This window comes from Mus caroli, unplaced genomic scaffold (genome assembly GCF_978045245.1).
Source record: "Mus caroli unplaced genomic scaffold, Mus_caroli_1 scaffold_6, whole genome shotgun sequence".
NCBI lineage: Eukaryota > Metazoa > Chordata > Mammalia > Rodentia > Muridae > Mus > Mus caroli.
In genome coordinates, this window is record NW_028227261.1 from 61,969,606 (window position 1) to 61,988,798 (window position 19,193).

The window sequence follows — 19,193 nt, forward strand, 5'->3', positions numbered from 1 at the left end:
TGGCCCTTAGAGCTGAGAATCTCCTCCTCCTTCTATTTCTACTATTCTTAGGTTTGGTATTGTCATAGTATTCCATATGCCCCAGATGTTTTGTGTTAGAAACATTTTCCCTTTAGCATTTAACTTTCACAGATATATCAATTTCTCCTATTGCATCTTCAATGCCTGAGATTCTGTCTTCCTTTATGTATTCTGTTGGTGATGCTTATGTCTGTAGTTCCTGTTCTCTTTCCTAGGTTTTCTATCTCAAAGTTGCCTCAGTGTGTGTGTATTGTGTGTTTTATTTTTGTTTTCTGTTTTGCTTCTATTCCTATTATCAGGTCTTGGATAGTTTTACTCATAGACTTTGCCTGTGTGATTTCATTTTTCTGTACTTCTTTATATTTATTTGCTTCCTGTTTTAATGATTTCACCTATTTGAATATATTTCCCTGTACTTCGTTAAAAGATTTACTAACCTTTAAAGATCTCTATCACATTATGAGTCTGGATTTGTGATCATCTTCTTGTGCTTCAGTTTCATTAGGATATCTAGGACTTGCTTTAGCATGGTTGCTGAGCTCTGGTGGTACCATATTGCCCTGGCTCTTGTTGATTGTGGTCTTACACTGTCCCATAGGCATCTGTTGTTTACTGGTGTTGTCTGGATGATCTTGATGACAGCAGGACTTCTTGGGAAGACAGAGTAAGTTGTGAACCAGACAATGCAGGTCAAGGGACCCTACTCTGCTGACTGTGCTATAGGTAGACCAGACTGGCAAGGGATTGGTCGGGCAATATTCCAAGAAAAAATGAGGAGTCCTTTATGAGTTTGCCGTTCATCCTTGCACAGGAACACTACTAATTTGCTCTGTATTATTCCAATTTTAGTACATGTACTGCTGAAGCAACCACAGTTCTAAAGTTTCTAATGCTCAATTTTTTAAATATAGTCATGGTTACTCCAACCATAAAATCATTTTTGTTGCTGTTTCATAACTGTAATTCTGCGACTGTTATGAATCATAATGTAAAGATATGATATATATAGAATATATGATATGTGGCCCCTGTGAAAGGGTCATTTGATCCCCAATGGGGTCATGACCTATAAGTATAACCGCTATTTCAGAATATTCTTTTCCTGATATTTGGTTCTTTCATTTATGAATTATATTTTTCTTTAATGACATCTCTTTCTTATTCTAGCTGAGTTTATATCCATGTGTACATCAGATTTGAGTCACAATTTATCTTGAAGATGTAAATTGTTACAATTTTTTTCCTTAATAATACTTTATGCTTTTAGCATTGTGATAGTATAATAGTTCTTAGGTTTTTGAAATAGAGGCTGTGAGTATAACAATCCCAGGGGAAGATAGAGAATTTCGTAGAAATATTTTTTTACTAAGAATATAATTTCTAGTTTATAGTAATGATGCTGGTACCAGTCTCTTTGGGGTCCTGAGTTGAAAGAGAAAAAGCACAAAATCACAAATGAAAATATTAAGAAAGGGTTGTTTAAAGTGAAGCATAAACTTCATTAACCTCATAACACTCTGCCTTGGATTGGAACTATAGTTCAATGTTGGGGAACTTGCTCAGTCCTGGCAAAATTTGTGGTTCAATTCCTAGAACTACATACACCTGTATACACAGAAGTATATAATATTCTCTTATATCTATAATTTATGGATTTTTGGTGTAGGTTTAGTGGTTGTGATATAAAGGATGGGATAAATGTACTTGGCTAAAAGCTCTGTATATTGCTTTGACCAGGCTGTGTAATGATAGTCATGGTCAGCATAGATAAAATATAAACTCTGAAGAAAGGTAATTCATAAGCCATAGCAAAATGCCTTTCAGTAGGTAATGGCACCATCTTTTGGCATAGGGGATTCTAATTGTATTGATAATGTTAATAGTAGACAGTTGTTTCCTGGTGTTTAACTATCGCCTGTAAGATGCCAGAGAACACAAACTAAAACACAGGTTTCCTCCTTTTGTTTCCAAGACAGTGAGAGAATTTTCTCAATGTTCAAAAACATTCGTATTTCCAGTTATATAAATCAAAGTTTAAAAGCATTTAATAGGCTTTTTGGTGGCATAACTTCCATCTTTGTAGAAAGAAAACACAATCTTTGTGGGAGGTAAACATTGCTAATTAAGTCCAGTACTATCTTGAGAAAGGGAGACCAGTGATAACGTTTATTCAACTGGAATTATTATATTAAAAGAAAGACAATATCCACTTATTACAAATCAATTTTTACTTAAACCAGGACTTTCCAACAAAAACATTGTTAGCCATTCATGGTCTGAATTCTACTGCTTGAGTTAAATTATGCTACATACTAAAAGCCATGTGACCCCTGTTTTGTAACAAAGCAGTGGTTATTACTCATTAGTAAGTTTTAAAGAAGGGCTTCAGGCTAGCCCCTTTTCCCTCCTTCTCATTCTAGGCAAAGAACATTTTGGTTCCAGGAACAGACTTTTACATATTCTCCAAATATTCCATCAGTGTATCCTTTTCCACATGATACATTTCTTCTTGGCATATAAAACAAGGAGGTTCAATGGCCTGACCCATTTTCTACCCAAAGAGGCCATGGAGATTTGATGCATTCTCATAGTGGTTTCTGTTCTTCCTACAACATGGCACTAGGCACACTTCAAAACTAATGTCCTCTTACTGTTCTCAACATTGCCCATTATAAATTTGCTCCCATGACCCACCACCATGAACTTTATGAGTCAATGACTTCTCAGTCTCTGGTCTTATCTCCTTTTGAAGAGTGTATTATGGTAGATGATAGCTAACTTATTCTGGGTTAGATTCATGCATTGTGGGAGTTTTTAGATGTTTCCTGACACAGGACTAATGAGGTATTCATTTATGGATCCATGCGTGTCTAGCAATCTCTTATACTGTGGCTGATCTGGAGTCTTAGCTCAATCCCTAAATGTTTTTTTTTCCAGATTCCAAAAAATTCTAGCATTATTTTCTGTCTAGAAACTATTTTACAAAAGCCTCCAGAAGCTGAACTCTGCTTAGCTTCATGGAGTCTAATCCTCAACATGCATGTCTTAGGATTAACAAAGCAGTCGCAGTGGAGTCTTGTCATCAACATGCATGTCGCTATATTGACCAAGCATGCAAACTTCTCTGTTGCTGTAGTTCTCTCACTGTCAGCTCTCTCCCCTCTCTAGTGCCCTGTGCTCTGCATGCTTGTTCTCTACTCTCAACTTCCTCTTCCCAGAGATTTGTGCTCTGTCTGTAAGGATGAAATACTAACTGCTGTTATTCTTCAAGAAGAAAATCCTGGCTGACCCCTGCTTAAGAAGGGTTACTTCTTAATGGGATACTTGTTGCCACATGAGGTGAACTGAACACTTGTGCCTGCCATATCAGGTCTTCAGACCTGCTTTCCAGCTCCAAAATCTATATACTTTCAGTGTAGTGATTTTTTTTGCCTTATTTTTTTATTAGATATTATTTTTATTTACATTTCAAATGTTATCCCGAAAGTTCCCTATACCCTCCCCCAACCCTGCTCCCCTACCCACCCACTCCCACTTCTTGGCCTTGGCATTCCCCTGTACTGGGGCATATAAAGTTTGCAAGACCAAGGGGCCTCTCTTCCCAATGATGGCTGACTAGGCCATCTTCTGCTACATATGCAGCTAGAGACATGAGCTCTGGGGGTCATGGTTAGTTCATATTGTTGTTCTACCTATAGGGTTGCAGATACCTTCAGCTCCTTGGGTACTTTCTCTAGCTCCTCCATTGGGGGCCCTGTGTTCCATCCTATAGATGACTGTGATCATCCACTTCTGTGTTTGCCAGGCACTGGCATAGCCTCACAAGAGACAGCTATATCAGGGTCCTTTCAGCAAAATCTTGCTGCCATATGCAATAGTGTCTGGGTTTGGTGGCTGATTGTGGGATGGATTCCTGGGTGGGGTAGTCTCTGGATGGTCCATCCTTTTGTCTTAGCTCCAAACTTTGTCTCTATAACTCCTTCCATGGGTATTTTGTTCCCTATTCTAGGGAGGAATGAAGTATCCACATTTTGGTCTTCCTTCTTCTTGATTTTCTTGTGTTTTGCAAATTGCATCTTGGGTATTCTAAGTTTCTGGGCTAATATCCACTTATCAGTGAGTGTATATCAAGTGACTTATTTTGTGATTGGGTTACCTCACTAAGGATGATATTCTCCATATACATCCATTTGCCCAAGAATTTCATAAATTCATTGTTTTTAATAGCAGAGTAGTACTCCATTGTGTAAATGTACCACATTTTCTGTATCCATTTCTCTGTTGAGGGACATCTGGGTTCTTTCCAGCTTCTGGCTATTATAAATAAGGCTGCTATGAACATAGTGGAACATGTGTCCTTATTACCAGTTGGTACTTCTTCTGGGTATATGCCCAGGAGAGGTAGAATTGAAGACCCAGAAATGAATTCTCACACCTATGGTCACTTAATCTTAGACAAGGGAGCTAAAACCATCCAGTGGGGAAAAAAAACCCAGCATTTTCAACAAATGGTGCTGGCACAACTGGCGGATATCATGTAGAAGAATGTGAATTGATCCATTCTTATCTCCTTGTACAAAGCTCAAGTCTAAATGGATCAAAGAATAATACATAAAACCAAAGGCACTGAAATTTATAGAGGCAAAAGTGGGGGAAAGCCTCAAAGATATGGGCACTGGGGAAAAATTCCTAAACAGAACAGCAATGCCTTGTGCTGTAAGATCAAGAATCAGAAGGTGGCCTAGTTGGCCATCAGTGGAAAGAGAGGCCCATTGGTACTGCAAACTTTATATGCCTCAGTACAGGGGAACAACAGGGCCAAGAAGTGGGAGTGGGTGAGTTGGGGAGTGGGTGGGTGGTGGAGTGGGTGGGGGAGCGTGTGGGGGACTTTTGGGATAACATTGGAAATGTAAATGAAATAAATATCCAATTAAAAAAAAAAGAATTGACAAATGGGACCTCATGAAATTGCAAAGCTTCTGTAAGGCAAAAGACACTGTCAATAAGACAAAAAGGCCACCAACAAGTTAGGAAAGGATTTTTACCAATCCTAAATCTGATAGGGGACTAATAATGTCCAATATATACAAAGAGCTCAAGAAGCTGGACTCCAGAAATTCAAATAACCCCATTAAAAATGGGGTACAGAGCTAAACAAAGAATTCTCATGTGAAGAATACCAAAGGGCTAAGAAGCACCTGAAAAAAGTGTTCAACATCAGGGAAATGCAAATCAAAACAACCTTGAGATTCCACCTCACTCCAGTCAGAATGGTTAAGATCAAAAATTCAGTTGACAGCAGATGCTTGTGAGAATGTGGAGAAAGTGGAACACTCCTCCATTGCTGGTAGGATTGCAAGCTTGTACAACTACTCTGGAAATCAGTCTGGCAGTTCCTCTGAAAATTGGAAATAGTACTACTGGAGGATCCAGTGTGGTGGTCTTAACCAAGTCTTAATCAAGTTTACTATCTTGGTTAAAAGTCCCAAGAATAAGAAGATCGTTGGTTAACTCTGAAGCATGTAACACAAGTCTGCCACTGTTGTGTTTTGATAACTGTTGTATCCATATAGCCCCTCCCCCAATATTTTTATCCTTGCAGCTTGCATAAAATTACTGTGGTTCATCAAAATAATTAGCCCTTTCAGTATCCTTAGACCCTTTAGGGAGAAGGTTCTCACTCCCCAGATGCTTTAAATCCTGCCTTGTGTTCATTTCCCTGAGAACTGACTTTGAGCTATACTGGACTTTGCTAATGCTTTTTTCTTCTTTTTTTCTGTGTATCCTGGGAGGAGGGTAATGACCGGACTGTAAAAAAATAGAAGTAATTAAAAATAAAAAGGTTAACCTCTTCCTTTGGATTTCAGAATAACCAATTATCTATGCTGGACACTTTAACATTTGCCTAAAAGTGATTTATAGTAAAAATCTTTAAGCAAGGTGATAAACTTTTCAGTGGGTATGCTTTCTAAAATTTCAGAACTTCTTTAAAATCTATAGACCTTGACAATTATCTTAAAGATTCTTTAATTTTCAGAACTTTACTGAAGAATGTATTTAAAAATATGTTATTTATAATCTACATTAATCCAAAATAGAAATCCTTTACTTATGATGTATTTTAGGTGACATCCAGTTGTAACACAGCAACACCTACTGCAAACACATGGGTTTTTAAGTTGCCCCTCTGATTATAAATAGCTCACTGAAAATGCTCAGCAATTAAATTGAAATATGACACCTCCTCTGAACAACAAAAAAACAGATAGAGTTCTTGATGACGTTAAAACTCTTCTACTCTGTAAATCCATTGTTCTTGGTGCACATAAAGTGCTAGGTGCTTTTTTTTTGTTGTTGTTTTTTTAAGAATAGTGGTAGAAATTGAGAAAAATAAACACCAAGTTTTTTTTAACTACAATAGTAACTGGACTTTCTTCTTTCAGAATCATAATCACCTCCAAAGTGTGTGTGCTGTTTACAAATCGAAAAGCTACCCATTTATCCACATATAAATATTATTTTTACTCAGTAGTAAATGTTAAATAAGTTGTAGTCAAAGGAAGGTAATACTTACGCATCATATAGACTGTGGGACTAGATTATCTAAAGTGAATAAAATATCAGTGCATACCTTCTCATCCTCCTTCCTCTGTGTGTGCACATGTGTGTGTGTGTGTGTGCGTGTGTGTGTGTGCATGTGTGTGTGTGCGTGTGTGTGTGTGCGTGTGTGTGTGTGCGTGTGTGTGTGTGTGCATGTGTGTGTGCATGTAGCACTGGCTAGGGCTTGGAACAACACAGAATGGCCTGATAAAAAGTGAAACAAAAGCCATCTGTAGTTAGGCGTGAGTTTCTTAAGTGTCTGTAGACAGGTTTCTCAAGATTTTTTGTTAGTAGACTCATTTTTAGCTGTATTTGTGTGTATGTATGTATGTGTGTGTGTGTGTGTGTGTAGTGTGTTTTATATATGTATGCGTGTCTATTTGAGCATGTGTGTGTCTGTGTTAATGAATGAATGCAATATGTATGGGAGTGGCTTCAAAGACCAGCACAGCACATTGTGCTTTCTAGAGCTGTAGTTACAGGCAGTTGTAAGCCACCTGACATAGGTTCTGAGAACCGAATTTTGGTCCTCTGTAGGAGCAATATCTCTTAGCTACTGGGCCATCTCTTCAGATACAGATTTTTTTTTTATATTATGTCTTCGTATCAGTCAAAATAATTTTACAGATTTTTATTTCCTGAAGTTTGATTTTCAAACAATATAGTTGATTGTGATATTTCTCTAAATGGTTGTTTTCCTTTTATCTTCAATATATATTGCTTTCATAGTAGATGGGCTGATGTTGGATTGAATCTGACTGAAATATTGACCTTGTCCAAATAAGACACCCTTTAGTACACCTTACTGACTAGTTAACTTGGAGTTCTTAAGAACAGCCTTCTCAAACACTGTGAGTGTTTAGCCTTGGCAGGACTCAGTTCTATTTCATTTATATATTTTTTTCTCGTGTGAAACAAGCTCTTTCAAACTTAAACTTACCTGAGATATTGAAGTATGAGTTTAGAGAGGAGTGAAAAGGCCATTTGAGCAGCAATGATGTGCAACAGAGTCCAAATGGCTTATTTCATGGAGGATTAAAAACACCCTAAAGCACACATAGGGTTCTCTTCTCAGTGAACCAAAACAAAGCAGTAGATTAAAACAACGTTGAAAAGGGAAAAACAGGAGTGAAAAAAGAGAAAGCAGAGAAAGAAGATCATTGCTTGATTCAGGTCCAGAGGATAGATTGTTATATAATATATATCACATGCATCAACCCTTTTGTCTAATTTAATCATGTGTGCTAACAGTGATAAGCTAGAATCACTAAGAAATTTAGAATTATATACATTGTTGAAACAAAGCAAATAAATGTGGGTGAACTTGGAAATGATTCTTCTTCAAAGTGTACACAATATAAAGTAATCATAATGAAAATATTCAAAATAATCAAAAAATAATAATATTTTTGGGGCTCATTGCTTTGAGTGAGACCCATAGGTCACACTTTGATCTGTTTTCCATATATGATGTGAATGTGCTAAGTCAGTCATAGTTTAATAAGCACAATAGTTATGCAGGTGCAGTTAATAGACCTGGGTATTCTGCTGCAGTTTCCTGTCAGCTGAATCATTTCTAGCAAGTAATATAAACTGAACCTGGTTCTCTGTATTGATAATGTGAAAGTAAAAATAATCACATTACAATAATACAGAAGATTATATGTTTTAATTAAAGTTCTAACTGTAATACCTGAGACATGCTTTCTGAACAAATGATTGCTATCATGAAGGGAGTTAAAATGTAAAACGTTATTAATTATACTTAAGGTATCTTATACCCATCGGGGCATACAGATGTTGAAAGAAGTTCTATATAGACACATTTAACTACTTTCCTGAATACCAGTTGGTCCGGGTATAGAGTAATGCCTAATGTAGAGGTTCTGTTTTTCAAGAAGAATTTCAACATTCTACAGAGAAGGCTAGTCGGGTCTGGGAGGATAACAGGTCTTACCTGAAGTCATGAGGATGATAGGTGGTTGATATCTTTAAGATAGAATAGCTAATCTGCCTTCAGCCATGAAGGTTCCTTTTGGCACCTCAACATCTCTCTGGACATTTCTACACTATGTATTAATTGAAATTAGACTAGATGTGACACCCTTTGTGAGACTCAGTAAAAAGCAGCACATAGGAGAATAAAAAGCTAATAATGTGTCATTTCATTTAAACACCAAACATATGACTAGTTCAGATTAAACCTGAAGGTGATTTTGCGGGAATGGAATGTGGATCAGTGTTAAAATCTCCCACTCAACCTTGAAAGCACATTTGCCAATGCTGCTAGATCCAACCATTATTTTTTGTCAAAATAAATCACCTTTCGTCATGCTCCTTTCTGTCAGTGCGCTCGCCAAGCTTGCACCTTGACTTGACATTTCAATCATACTTGTTTATCTGTTTTTCCATTCTCTATAATCATTAAAGCATTAACTTTGTCAAGGCTGGTTTTTTCATTTCTCATGCCTGGTCCTTCCATTTTCACAGCTCTGCCTCTGGGCCCTGTGCTGCATACTAACAAATTAGAGTAGTGACAGTGGCTCTGACTTGTTTCTCCCTTTTGCTATTGGGCTGCACACCATTTCAAACTGGATCCTTATGGTCAGCCAAGACCACTCTTGCACTGGTTCAATTTAATCTTCTTTTCTAAGTTCTTATTCCTTCCCTTATTTTGCACTTTCATGCATGAAATAACAATTCGGTGTTTTTTAAGAGGCTGTGATTTGGAGGACAGTGGGGAAAGGTATATCAGAGCATTTGAAGGGAGAGGAAGGGAGGAAAAGTGATCAAACCATAATTAAAAATAATTAAAGATAGGAAGACATACAGGGAGGGGGAAGGGAGGGAAATGGAGGGGGAGGGGAGAGAGAGGAGAGAGAGACAGAGAGAGAGAGACTACTAGGAGAAAGGATAGTTCTGAATGTTCCTACTGTGGGACAATGCTAAGAATAATGTCATTACACTGAGACAATATCATCACTGCCATACTGTGCTTCATAGGAAACATTATGTAAAGATAAATATATAAAACATAATTATAAGAATGCTCTCTATGCTTAGTATCAGATTTGAGAACACTGGTACATTTTTTCATATTTTATGATTTAAAAAAAATCACATGAGATCTAGACTTAACAATTTTTAAATATATACTATGGCATTTTTCACTATACATATAATATCATACCAAATGAAAATCTTTATAGATTTTCATCCTCCATGACAACTCTGTACCCACTGAGCAGTAACTTCCCATTTGCTCTTCCCATTAGTACCTGGCAACCATCACTCCCTATTCTGCTTTTATGAGTTTGATGGCCATAGTCAGCTGATGTAACTGCCTTGAGGTGTATGTCTATTGATGGCAAGCTTATTTCACTTAGTGTAATGTCCTTAACCGTTGCAGCATATGAAAGTCCTTCCTTCATTTTACTGATGAATAAAATCTCATTGTCTGTTATGCAAATTTCCCACTGGATTCGTAAAGTGATGAACATGTAGGGTTTTCCCATGTCTAGAATTTATGACTAATATTGCAATGAATGTTGAAATGAAAACATTGTGTAATCTTGATTTTAAACTTTTGTATAAATATCCTAATGAGTCACTGCTGTTTTATATGATAGTTCTATCAGTTTTGAGAAATACCATTTATCAAACTTTGCCAACAATTTCTCTTTTATTTAAAAAAAAACCCACAAAACAAAAAACAAAAACCTAAGAAAGCTGTCTTTGGGGAAATAGACATCCCAAGAATTGTGAGAAAGATATTATAGTCTTCATTGGCTGTTTGTTGATGAGTAGTGTTCAACATTTTCTTGTGTATTTTCTGACCACTTGTAGACTTCCTTTGTAAAATTTCTAATATACCTATTACTAATAGTGTGCTGTGTTGGTTTTGAGTAGTAGGGGTTTTCACACACACATTCTGGCTCTTAGTACCTTATGAGTTATGTGGTTTGCAAATGATTCCACTCTTGTGAGTTGTCTTTTCACTCTACAAGTCATTTCTTTCCTGTGCAGAGCCATTTTAGCTCAATGGAGTCTGGTTAGCTTCAATTTTATTTTCCAAAAGCCTGTGCTTTTGATATCAAAACCGAGGACTCTGGCAAGACACCTGTAAGAAGCTGATCTTCTTTTGCTTTCTAAATGCATAACATCAGAACTTACATTTCAGCTTTAAAACTATTTTGAATTAGCATACATCTGGGTCTTTGTAATATAAACTCACACCCCCCACACACAGTGTGTGTTAAGGATGCTGTGAGTGTGGGTACAGGCTTATTTTTGACTTCTCTGCTCTGTAAGCATCATTGCATTTGTCAGACTTCATGACAGTAACACACTCTTGAGGTTTTGTAAAATATTTCAGTATCAGAAAATATGGATGCTCCTGCTTTGTTCTTTTATAAAAGCTATTTATTTATGTATCACTCTTTTATGTGTGTATCTGCGTGCCTGTGTGACTTTATGCATCCGTGTGAATGAAGAATCCTGCAAAAGAGAAAAAGAGGTCAGAACAGAAAGTTCCAGGCAGTGGTGAACTGTTGTGTTGGTGCTGAGAACTGGACTCAAGGTCTTCTGGAAGAACAAACAGCAAGTGCTTTTAACCACTGAGCCATCTTTTGAGTCCCATTAAATTGCTTTTGTTATATGAAATTCTATTTAAATACATATGCATCTTAGGAATTTTCCTTTTCTTCAAAAATTATTGTTGGGTTTTTGATAGAATTATATCTGTGAATATAGAGGATTGTAATCTTAACAATAATGTCTTCAATTCTATAAATGTGAGATGTTGTCAAGTTTACTTCTGCCTTCTTCGGTTTCTTTCAGTAATCTGTTAAAGTTTTTTAATAAGTAATAGTTTATTCCAAAGTAATCCCTTTTGATGTTATCACAAGTGAGATTAGTATATAGAAACACAGTAGATTTGTGTAAGTGTATGTGTGTGTGTACCAGTTAATTTCTTTATTGGACTTACTAGATGTTTCATGGAATCTTTACTGCTTCTATATGTAAGGTCTTGTCATTCACAAATAGGGATAGTTTTGCTTCCTTTTCATCTTGCATTCTATTGTTTTTTCTAAATTAATTGTGCTAACTGGGTCTTACTTTCTTCTTGATTATTTTTATTTCCTCTTTATCAACTCTTTCTGGTATTGTCATAATACATATACTGTTCTTCTTGATAATACCTCACTTTTTAATATAAAATCTAAATGTAAAATTTATCTGGCTTGTCTTTAAGATTTTTAATTACTTCTTCTATTTTCTCAAGTTTGTCATTCTAGATTCCTAATAAAGAGTGAAGCTTAGGGCCTGGAGAGATGGCTCAGGCTCAGTAGTTAAGGGCATTGACTGCTCTTTCAGAGGACCCAAGTTCAATTCTCAGCACCCACATGGCAGCACACAATTGTCTCTAACTCCGAGATCTGACACCCTCACACAAACATACCTGTAAGCAAGATACCAATGAATGTAAAATAAAAATCTTTAAAAAGAGTTCAGTTTAGCCATTATATTCTTCATCTCTGGGATCTCTATGTTGATCTCTTTAAAAAATATTATCACCCATTCTGTAGGTTGCTGGTTTGTTCTACTGACTATGTCCTTTGCCTTACAGAAGCTTTCCAGCTTCATGAGGTTCCATTTATCAATTCTTGATCTTAGAGCATGAGTCATTGAAGTTCTGTTTAGGAAATTTCCCCCTGTGCCAATGAGTTCAAGGCTCTTTCCCACTTTCTCTTCTATTAGATTCAGTGTATCTAGTTTTATGTTGATGTCCTTGATCCACTTGGACTGAGCTTTGTGCAAATTGACAAATATGTATCTATTTTTATTTTTCTACCTACAGACTGCCAGCTAGCGCAGCACCACTTATTGAAGATGCTTGTCTTTTTTTTTTTCCATTGTGTATTTTTGGCTGCTTTGTCAAAAATTAAGTGTCCGTAGTGTGTGGTTTTATTTATGGGTCTTAAATTCTACTCTGTTGATCAACCTGTCTATGCACCAATACCATGCTGTTTTACCACTATTGCTCTATAGTATAGCTTGATGTCAGGTGGTAACCTAGAGCTTGGGAAAAAAAACTTCACTAACCCCACATCTGATAGAGGGGTAATATACAAAATATATAAAGAACTCAAGAAACTAACCACCAAAAAACCTAAGAACCCAATCAAGAAATGGCATATGAAACCAACCAGACAATTCACAACAGAGGAATCTCATAGGGCTGAGAAGAACTTAAAGAAATGTTCGAAGTCCTTAGTTATTAGGAAAATGCAAATTAAAATGACCCTGAGATTCCACCTCTCACCAATCAGTATGGCTAAGATCAAAACTTTAGGTGACAGCACATGCTATAGAGGATCTGGAGAAAGAGGAACACTCCTTCATTGATGGTGGAATTGCAAGCTGGTACAACTACTATGGAAATCAATCTGGAAGTTCCTCAGAAAACTGGAAATAAATCTACTGGAAGACCCAGCTACACCACTCTTGGGCATATACCCAAAATATGCCCCACTGTGTCACAGAGGCACATGTTCCACTATGTTTGTAATGGTCACATTTGTGATAGCCAGAAGCTGGAAACAACCCAGATTTCCCACAATAAAAGAACAGATACAGAAAATGTGTTTCATTTGCATAGTGGAATACTATACAGCTGTTAAGAATAATGGCATTATGAGTTTGCAGGCAAATGGATGGAACTAGAAAATATCATCCTGAGTTGGTAACTCAGACGCAAAAGTACATGCATGATATATACTCATTAATAAGTGGATATTGCCCCCCCCCCAAAAAAAGTACAGAATACTCAGGACACAACCCACAGGACTCAACATGGTTAACAAGCCAAAGGACCCAAGTGAGGATGCCTCAGTCACATTTTGGAGGGATAAGGCAGTGATAGGGGGCAGAGGGAGTGAGGGACCTGGGTGGAAGAGAGGACAGGGAGAGGCATGGGGGAACATGGTCAGGTATGGGGGCAGGGGACAGGACTGAAGCCCAGAGGACCAGCAGAAAGAATGGAAACAGGCAACCTCAGGGGGGTAGCAGGTGAGGGGATTCTTTAGAGTATACTAGAGACCTGGGAGGTGAGAGGATCTCAGGACTCAAAGGGAGGAACCTTAGATGAAATACCCAAAAGTGGGGAGGAAAAACTTGTAGTGCCCACCTCCAATAGAAAACAGTGCAGCAAATGGAGGGATTGGGTTTCCATCCCACAGTCAAAAACTGTGACCCAGAATTGTTTTGGTCTGAAATAACTGCAAGGACAAAAACAGAGAAGAGCCTATGGGAAAGGAGATACAGTGACTGGCCCAAATTGGGATCAAGGTCAATGGGAGGTCTGGGGCCCTGACACTGTTACTGATACTGTTGTATGCTTGCAGATAGGAGCCTAGCATTGCTGCCCTCTGAAAGGCCTAACAAGCAGCTGAAAGTTAGATGTAGCCACTAGTCCCCATCGAGTGGACAGAAACCAGGGACCCATGTGGTTGAATTGGGGAAAGGCTGAAAGAAGCTTAGGAGGAGGGCAGCCTCATGGGAAGACCAGCAGTCTCAACTATCCTGGACCCCTGAGATCTCTCAAACACTGAGCCATCAACCAGGCAGCATACATTAGCCTAAATGAGGCCCCTGACACACATACAACAGAGGATTGCCTGTCTGGCCTCAGAGAGAAAAGATGCACCTAACCCTCTAGAGACTTGAGACCCCAGGGAGTTGGGTGACCTGGTGGGATGGAGGTGGGGTGGGGGTGGGGACATTCTTTGGAGAAAGGGCTGGGGCATAGCGGAAAGTACAGGGAGGGAGATACAAGATGAAGAACAGTCTGGAGTGGAGGGGGAGTGAGGGTTCAGACCAGGAGGGGGATGAAGTCTGTACTGTAAAAAACGATTAGAGATTAAAAATAAATTTTAAAAAATTATCTCTGCCTTTGTTTAATTTTGTACAATCATCCTGAGTTTGTAGAGTATTGTCTCCATCATTTTAAATTCTTCGTTAGCTAAAATAATTCCATTTCTTTTTTCTTATTTTTATTAGATATTTTCTTCATTTACATTTCAAATGCTCTCCCCTTTCCTAGTGTCCTCTCCAAAAGTCCCCTATACCCTCCCCCTGCCCTGCTCCCCAACCCACTCACTCCCTTATCCTGGCCCTGGCATTCCCCTGTACTGGGCCACATGATCTTCAAAAGACCAAGGGCCTCTCCTCCCATTGATGGCCAACTAAGATAAGTTTCTGAGAACTTATTTTGCTCCTTTTATTCCCTGACATCTTCCTGTTTCCCTTTGTGTTTCTTAGCTTTTAGTGGTTTCTATTAGTTTTGAAAAAGCAACCACTGCTTTTTGTTGTTGTGGACTTTACTGTGTCAAAAGATTTTAGGGGTTTCTGTAATCATTTGTTGCTGTTATTGTTAGTATTACAGTGCCATATAGAAGCTTGCCTTCTTATCAGAAACTCACAAGCCTTGCTCCCTGTGCTATCTGCAACTCAGTGAGCTCTCTAGGTCCACAGCTGCAAGAAGCGCTGCTACTACTTGTTACCAGCTGCTGCCAAGCATCTAAAATGTGCCTGTTCCCTTTCTGCTCTTCTGTAAGGGAAATGGTGTGCTCATCTTTGGTCTGCCCTGTGAGTGCCATCATGACAGGTGCTTACTCAGCAGCTCTCTTTCCTCCAAAAGAAAATCTTCAGCTTTGCCTTGAGCCATGTCCATCATGGCAAGCTATCTCCCATCACTTCTTTTTGTTGGCCAACTGTTCTAGTCTCCTCACTGTTTCCCTGAGGGGAGAGGTGATCAGAAAACATTGTCTCTAGTTCCTAGGATTGAAGGAAGGGCTGACACAAATAATTGAAATCTTTCTCCTTAGGCATTTTAACCTGTATTCAGTTTTGTGTTTTTTCTGCAGTGTCTAAAAGGAGAATGGGACCTCAAACTTTGTAATCTTTCCTAGCACTTTTTAAAACCTCACTTCTTCAATGCACAGGGCACACAGGGCTTCATATCTATATCCACCTTTTTTATCTAAAAGAATTTTTATTTGTGAAAAATAAGTTCCAAAGATAATATAATGCTGGCATAATTTCTCCAACAAAGTTCCCATGAAAAACTTTTCACTAGCCTTGGTATGTTTATCAAAATGAGTGGACTGTTAGTTCCACCAAACTTTTATCTAAACAATAGGTTTATTAGCATCTTACCAGATTTTTCCACTAAAATAATATTCCTCTTCAAAGTTTTTTTTTGGTGGGGATTATTTTGCTTTTCATTTTTACTTTTGAGATTATAGTTACATTATATGTACTTTCTCTTCCTACCCTTCAGATCTTCCCACACACCATTCTTACTCTCTTTCAAATTAATGTCTTTTTTCATTTATTGTTGTTACATCCATACATGTATATGTACATGTACGTACACGTAAGTGTATGTGTGTGTGTGTGTGTGTGTGTGTGTGTTACGTATTATGTTTTCAAAGATGATAATTTGGTATGACGTGTCTTGTTTTCCTTATTCAGTTTATGTTAAGGCAACCATTTTGGTGACACTTAGAGGTGCTGACTCTGACATTCCTAAGAGACGAAGTCTCATAGAGAACTTCCTGTTTCTCTGCCTTTTACAACCTTCCTGCCCTCTCTTCTGCAATTACCCCAAACTTTAGGTGCAGCGATTATATTGTAGATATATAAATTGAGATTGTTCTTCACAACTATAAATTTTGATTGATTGTGGCTTTCTCTAATGGTCTTTGTTGAAAACAAAAGTTTCCTAGGTGAGGAATAAGGACTAAAGTTATCTCAGGTATAAGGACAAATATTTAGAGTGTAATTAAGAATTATGCTGTTTTAGTACAATGGTAATTGAAGGTTCTCCTCCAAGATCCACAGCTTCACCAGCTACATGTACCCATGCACCTCTGTGTCTTTTTACCTATTTATTTTTCCATCAAGGTGAATTTGTTCTGCCCAAATGCTCCTGGATGCACGGCCTTCCACTGGAGTCAGACAACATATTAAAGGTTTTACTCTTAGAGAAGACTGTCCTCCTCCTTCCCAGCAGCTGATAACTGTCAATAGCTCCTTGGCTACAGAGAGAGAGGGCTTTATACCCAAGTGTCCCCTCCATCCTGGGATTTAGTCTTGCTTGGCCATGTGCAGGTTTTGTGCATACAGTTTGTCATAACTGCTGTGAATTCTTACATGGAACGGTCCTGATGTGTTCAGAAGGTAGGATTTCCTTGTAGTCACCAATCTCTACTAGTTTGTAGACTTGTTCTATTACCTAACATGTGGTATAGGTTATATGTTTGATTTAGGGGTGAATATTCTGTGGTCTTTTTATGCATGTTGAGCAGTTGTGAGTCTCTGTGTTAATCAACATCTACTGCAAATAGATGCTTCACTGATGAGGGCTGAGCGATGTGTGGATCTGTGATTATAATGATTACTCTTTAGGAGTGAGTTTAGTACTCTCTCAACTTAGCAGAGGAATAGCAGAAGGTTCCTTCCTGGTTTTGATCACCTACCTCCCAATTATAAATACTATTTTGTTATCTTTATTTGGTTTATATGTTCAGTTAAAGTTTCCACATAAATTTAGTCACTATATATTTTATTATTTGATAATAATCTTATAATCAAAGAACAGAACCTGTGTAGCCTTAATTTAAATTTTTTGCAACCAAATTTGTGTTCATTTATAACCAATACATACATGCCTTTCAGTTGGCTCACCTGCACCCAGGCCTCCACTGTGTTGACCTGTAAGGAATGGGGCCCACTCTTCCAAGTGTTGCAGCCTGTGAGCGGCTGGACCAGCTCTTCTGCTCTCGCACCCTACAGGCTGGCTCACCCTTGCCTTTGTCACCAGGGCCAGTTCCACTGTGTTGCCTAGGGGAGGTACAAGACCCACTCTTCCAAGTTCTGCAGCTGGTGAGAGCAAGGATAGCTCTCTTGAGCTCATGACCCTGTGGGCAGTTTTCCCAAATGTAAGAGGAGTAGTGGCATCACCCTGACATCCATGGTGAGGTCAGCTCTCTCACACTTATACTCTTGGGGCTGTTCACACAAAACTCCACTGAGCTGACCTGGGCAAAGCTCAGGCCCATTCTCCAGAGTGTTGCTGCTGGTGAGAGGTAGGGCTAGACAGTGAAGTTGCAGCCAGTGAAGGGTGGGGCCTATTTTCCACAGCCCCCGGGCATGCATGTGGTCCCAGGGGGGTCATGTGGTCCACAGACATTGACCCTATTCCCAGCTGCTACATAGCCACAAATCCAGACACACAAATGACAGAGGCACATCTGGCTGGGACTTCACCATGCCCCCCATAACAAGGGCTGGCCACTATCAACAGGCCACTCCCTTCTACCTTCATTTCTTGAGTTCCAACTATCTTCATAACGTTCCCACTGCCCCACATGTCTTTCTTGCCCCCCTGTCCACCATCCCCTCACACAGTGTGGTGGCTCCCGCTGCAGACTGGCCATGTGGCTGGTGGGAGCGTGGGTGACATCCTCAGACAAGGGAGTATCTATGGTTGCCTGTGTCAAGCATAGGAGGGCAGATCTGTGGGTGGCATGGAAGTCTACAGGTCTATAAGTCTGCCTGTCTTCCTCCCATGCTGCACTGCTTGGTAATAAACCTGTGGGCATCCTTTCCAGCTCACACTGTGTGACATGGCAGAACTCTGTCATCCTGACTGGATTTGATTTGATTTGATTTGATATGTCCTAGACATAAAACAGCTTTGGCCACCAAGCCAGGCATCAGGCTAGGATGAACAAAGGACTGCCATCTGCTCCGCCCCTGACCAATATAAGAATACCACCAACAAAGTATCTTTTTGCCCATTGCCAGTGGGGACATCATGTTTTTAAACTATGTAAAAGCTGATGTTTTACTCTAAGTTATATATTCATTGGATGGTCTCTGACTTTTATTGTAAACATTCAATCATTTCATGTGGCTGATATATTTTACTGGTGTAGTTACTTGCAACATATTTTTTGTTGCAACTGTTTCATTTTTCTGATTCCCATTTTGTGGCACTTCCCAACTTTGTTTTCTTTATAGTGGTTTAGTTTTTTATTAAAACAACAAATAATTTAATATGAAAATGTTAAGATAGTTATTATAAGTCACTAGCAAAGAGAAAAGGGATTCAAAATATGAATTGGAGTTGGTTAAAAGAGAAACGGACAGCTCATTTACTTATGATAGTAGGCAAGGCTATACAATAAATTATATGTTAGAGTTTCAGGTCTTTGGCCTCTATGGGGATTTGTTCCCCTGTTTCAATATGAACTACTCCCCAGAATCTGTGCTAAGCCATTCAACATACAGATCATCCAAAGTGCAGAGTCCATTTCCTGGCCATGAACCTGGGCAACTCGATAGCTATTAAATATTTTCTCTAGATCCTATGTACTTCAAGTGGCTTAGTTCTATATGATCTTAATATTTTCTTTAACAATTAAGAACTGTATAGCCTTTACAGTTTTCTGAAATTTAAATGAGAAAAATCACTGAAAAAAATATCTAGCAATGAACATTTA

General features: G+C 38.5%; 2 non-coding genes across 2 annotated transcripts; both read right to left on the minus strand.

The window, feature by feature from the left end:
• Positions 1–787: 787 nt before the first annotated feature.
• On the minus strand, positions 788–894 carry LOC115030919 (U6 spliceosomal RNA). The gene has a single exon (XR_003836519.2). It is a non-coding gene; the product is annotated as a U6 spliceosomal RNA (small nuclear RNA).
• A 17,465-nt stretch (positions 895–18,359) lies between these two features.
• LOC115030980 (small nucleolar RNA SNORA48) lies at positions 18,360–18,500 on the minus strand. The gene has a single exon (XR_003836573.1). It is a non-coding gene; the product is annotated as a small nucleolar RNA SNORA48 (small nucleolar RNA).
• Positions 18,501–19,193: the final 693 nt, after the last annotated feature.